Raw genomic sequence first — 4,962 nt, 5'->3', positions numbered from 1 at the left:
TATTTATTGTCAGAGAAAGCAAGCACATGAATTCACAGGCAGGGTGAGCAGCAGAGGGAGAGGAAGAAGCAGATTCTCTGTTGAGCAGGGAGCCCCATTTGAGCTCCATCTCAGGACTCAGGGATTCTGACCTGAACTGAAAGCAGATGCTTAACTAACTGAACCATCCAGACCCCCAGTGTGATATTTTTGTTTGTTTTAAATAAAGCAAGAGAATAATATCAAGAAAATGAGAAAATGAGCAATGAAGTAAGAAAACAGAGAATTGGCAATAAAGAAGCAAAGGAAAAGAAGTATTTGTTAAAAATTAAAAATCCTGTATTCTTGTTAATACATAAGTAACGCTATACTTTCATAGTAGCAACTGTCTAGCAATATACCCATCAACATGCACCTAAACCAATCTTAGTTCCATTCCCTTAGTTGGTGGAAATACACGGGAAAATAGAAGCGCTTACTTTAAGTTACACTTGATCAATTTTCTCTGGCTCTTTTCAAAGTGATTTATTTATTTGATGCCACTGTCTCAAGTGTTGTTTTTTTTTTTTTAATTTACTTTTTATTTATTTTCAGCATAACAGTATTCATTATTTTTGCACCACACCCAGTGCTCCATGCAATCCGTGCCCTCTCTAGTAACAAACTATAGAAATGATCCCTGAAAGTATAGTCTTCCGTGCCCTCTCTAATACCCACCACCTAGTTCCCCCAACCTCCCACCACCCTGCCACTTCAAACCCCTCAGATTGTTTTTCAGAGTCCATAGTCTCTCATGGTTCACCTCCCCTTCCAATTTCCCCCAACTCCCTTCTCCTCTCTAACTCCCCATGTCCTTTATGCTATTTGTTATGCTCCACAAATAAGTGAAATCATATGATAATTGACTCTCTCTGCTTGACTTACTTCACTCAGCATAATCTCTTCCAGTCCCATCCATGTTGCTACAAAAGTTGGGTATTCATCCTTTCTGATGGAGGCATAATACTCCATAGTATATATGGACCAAATCTTCCTTATCCATTTATCCATTGAAAGGCATCTTAGTTCTTTCCACAGTTTGGCTACCGTGGCCATTGCTGCTATAAACATTGGGGTACAGATGGCCCGTCTTTTCACTACATCTGTATCTTTGGAGTAAATACCCAGGAGTGCAATTGCAGGGTCATAGGGAAGTTCTATTTTTAATTTCTTGAGGAATCTCCACACTTTATTCCAAAGAGGCTGCACCAACTTGCATTCCCACCAACAGTGGAAGAGGGTTCCCCTTTCTCCACATTTCTTCCAACACATGTTTCCAGTCTTGCTAATTTTGGCCATTCTAACTGGTATAAGATGATATCTCAATGTGGTTTTAATTTGAATCTCCTGATGGCTAGTGATGATGAACATTTTTTCATGTGTCTGATAGCCATTTGTATGTCTTCATTGGAGAAGTGTCTGTTCATGTCCTCTGCCCATTTTTTTATATGATTATCTGTTTTGTGAGTGTTGAGGTTGAGGAGTTCTTTATAGATCCTGGATATCAACCTTTTGTCTGTACTGTCATTTGCAAATATCTTCTTCCATACCATGGGTTGCCTCTTTGTTTTGTTGACTGTTACTTTTACTGTGCAGAAGCTTTTGATTTTGATGAAGTCCCAAAAGTTTATTTTTGCTTTTGTTTCCTTTGCCTTTGGAGACATATCTTGGAAGAATTTGCTGTGGCTGATATGGAAAAGATTACTGCCTATGTTCTCCTCTAGGATTCTGATGGATTCGTGTCTCACATTGAGGTCTTTTATCCATTTTGAGTATCTTTGTGTATGGTGTAAGAGAATGGCCGAGTTTCATTCTTCTACATATAACTGTCCAATTTTCCCAGCACCATTAATTGAAGAGATTGTCTTTTTTCCACTGTATATTTTTTCCTGTTTTGTCGAAAATTATTTGACCATAGAGTTGAGGGTCCATATCTGGGCTCTCTACTCTGTTCCACTGGTCTATGTGTCTGTTTTTATGCCAGTACCATGCTGTCTTGGTGATCACATCTTTGTAGTAAAGCTTGAAATCAGGTAACGTGATGCCCCCAGTTTTATTTTTGTTTTTCAACATTTTGTTAGCAATTCAGGGTCTCTTCTGATTCCATACAAATTTTTGGATTATTTGTTCCAGTTCTTTGAAGAATACTGGTGGAATTTTGATTGGTATGGCATTAAAGGTATAGATTGCTCTAGGCAGTAAAGACATTTTAACAATGTTTATTCTTCCAATCCAAGAGCATTTAATGGTCTTCCATCTTCTTGTGTCTTCTTCATTTTTTTTCATGAGTGTTCTGTAGTTCCTTGAGTACAGATCCTTTACCTCTTTGGTTAGGTTTATTCCCAGGTATCTTATGGTTCTTGGTGCTATAGTAAATGGAATCAATTCTCTAATTTCCCGTTCTGTATTTTCATTGTTAGTGTATAAGAAAGCCACTGATTTCTGTACATTGACTTTGTATCCTGCCATGTTGCTGAATTATTGTATGAGTTCTAGTAGTTTGGGGGTGGAGTCTTTTGGGTTTTCCATATAAAAAAATCATGTCATCTGCAAAGAGAGAGAATTTGACTTCTCCATTGCCAATTTGAATACCTTTTATTTCTCTTTGTTGTCTGATTGCTGTTGCTAGGACTTCTAATACTATATTGAACAAGAGTGGTGCGAGTGGGCATCCTTGTCTTGTTCCTGATCTCAAAGGGAAGGCTGCAAGCTTTTTCCCATTGAGGATGATATTTGCTGTGGGTCTTTCATAGATAGATTTGATGAAGTTCAGGAATGTTCCCTCTATCCCTATACTTTGAAGCGTTTTAATCAGGAATGGATGCTGGATTTTTTTAAATTCTTTTTCTGCATCTATTGGGAGGACCATGTGGTTCCTCTCTCTTCTCTTATTAATTTGTTCTATCACATTGATTGATTTGCAAATATTGAACCATCCTTGTAGCCCAGGAATGAATCCCACCTGATCATGGTGGATAATCTTTTTAATGTGCTGTTGGATCCTGTTTGCTAGGATCTTGTTGAGAATCTTAGCATCCATATTAATCAGGGATATTGGTCTGAAATTCTCCTTTTTGGTAGGGTCTTTGCCTGGTTTGGGGATCAGGGTAATGCTGGCTTCATAGAAAGAATCTGGAAGTTTTCCTTTTGCTTCAATTTTTTGAAACAGCTTCAGGAGAATAGGTGTTATTTCTTCTTTGAAAGTCTGGTAGAATTCCCCAGGGAATCCGTCAGGTCCTGGGCTCTTGTTTTTTGGGAGGTTTTTGATCAGTGCTTCAATCTTGTTACTAGATATTGGTCTATTCAAGTTGTTAATTTTTTCCTGGTTCAAATTTGGGTGTTTATAGTTTTCCAGGAATGCATCCATTTCATCTAGTTTGCTTAGTCTATTGGCATATAACTGTTGATAATAACTTCTGATGACTGTTTCTACTTCCTAAGTGTTAGTTGTGATCTCTCCCATTCCATTCATAATTTTATTAATTTTGTCTTTCTGTCTTTTCTCTTGGATTAGTGTGGCCAGGGGTTTATCGATCTTATTGATTCAAAAAACCAGCTTCTAGTTTCATTGATACATTCTACTGTATCTCTGGTTTCTACCTCACTGATCTCAGCTCTAATCTTGATGGTTTCCCTTCTTATGTGTGGAGTTGGTTTGATTTGTTGTTGATTCTCCAGTTCTTTCAGGTGTAGAAACAGCTGCTGTGTTCTGGATTTTTCAATATTTTTGAGGGAGGCTTGGGTGGCTGTGTATTTCCCCCTTAGGACCACCCTTGCTGTATCCCATAGGTTTTGGACCAAAGTGTCTTCATTCTCATTGGTTTCCATGAATTGTTTCAGTTCTTCTCTGATCTCATGGTTGATCCAAGCATTCTTAAGCAAGGTGGTCTTTAGCTTCCAGGTGTTTGAGTTCCTTCTGAACTTTTCCTTGTGATTGAGCTCCAGTTTCAAAGCATTGTGATCTGAGAATATGCAGGGAATAATCTCATTCTTTTGGTATCGGTTGAGTCCTGATTTGTGACCTAGTATGTGGTCTATTCTTGAGAAGGTTCCATGTGCACTTGAGAAGAATGAGTATTCTGTTGTTTTAGGGTGGAATGTTCTGTATATATCTATGAGGTCCATCTGGTCCAATGTGTCATTCAATGCTCTTGTTTCTTTATTGATTTTCTGCTTCAATGATCTATTTCTGAGAGAAGCATGTTAATATCTCCTACTATTAATGTATTCATATCAATATGACTCTTTATCTTGTTAACAGTTTTCTTATGTAATTGGCTGCTCCTATATTGGGGGCATAGATATTTACAATTGTTAGATCATCTTGGTGGATAATCCCTTTAAGAATTATGGAGTGCTTTTTCTGTATCTCTGACTACAGTCTTTAGTTTAAAATCTAATTTATCTGATATGAGAATAACTACCCCAGCCTTCTTTTGAGGCCCATTGGCATGAAAGATGCTTCTCCATTCCTTCACTTTCAGTCTGGGTGTATCTTTAGGTTCAAAATGGGTCTCTTGTAGACAACATATGGATGGGTCCTGTCGTTTTATCCAATCTGCACCCCTGTGCTGTTTTATGGGTGTATTTAGGCCATTCACATTGAGAGTGATTATTGATAGCTATGTTTTTCTTGACATCGTGTTACCTTTGAAGTCTTTCTTTCTGTAGATTGTCTGTATATTTCTGTTCAATGTTATTCTTAGGATTTTTCCTCTCTTATAGAACCCCCCTTAATATTTCATACAGTGTTGGCTTGGTGGTTGCATAGTCTTTTAAGCCTTGCCAGTCTTGGAAACTCTTTATCTCTCCATCCATTTTGAATGTCAGTGTTGCTGGATAAAGTATTCTTGGCTGCATGTTCTTCTCATTTAGTGTTCTGAATATATCTTGCCAGCCTTTCTGGATTGCCAGGTCTCTGTGGACAGGTCTGACGTTTTTCTG

General features: G+C 37.9%; 1 pseudogene; it reads right to left on the bottom strand.

Moving 5' to 3' along the window:
• Positions 1-569: 569 nt before the first annotated feature.
• On the bottom strand, positions 570-674 carry LOC122890600 (annotated as a pseudogene).
• Positions 675-4,962: the final 4,288 nt, after the last annotated feature.

Source organism: Neovison vison, chromosome 11 (assembly GCF_020171115.1).
Source record: "Neovison vison isolate M4711 chromosome 11, ASM_NN_V1, whole genome shotgun sequence".
NCBI lineage: Eukaryota > Metazoa > Chordata > Mammalia > Carnivora > Mustelidae > Neogale > Neogale vison.
The sequence above is the reverse complement of the archived record's forward strand: the minus strand, read 5'-3'. Positions and strand labels throughout refer to the sequence as shown.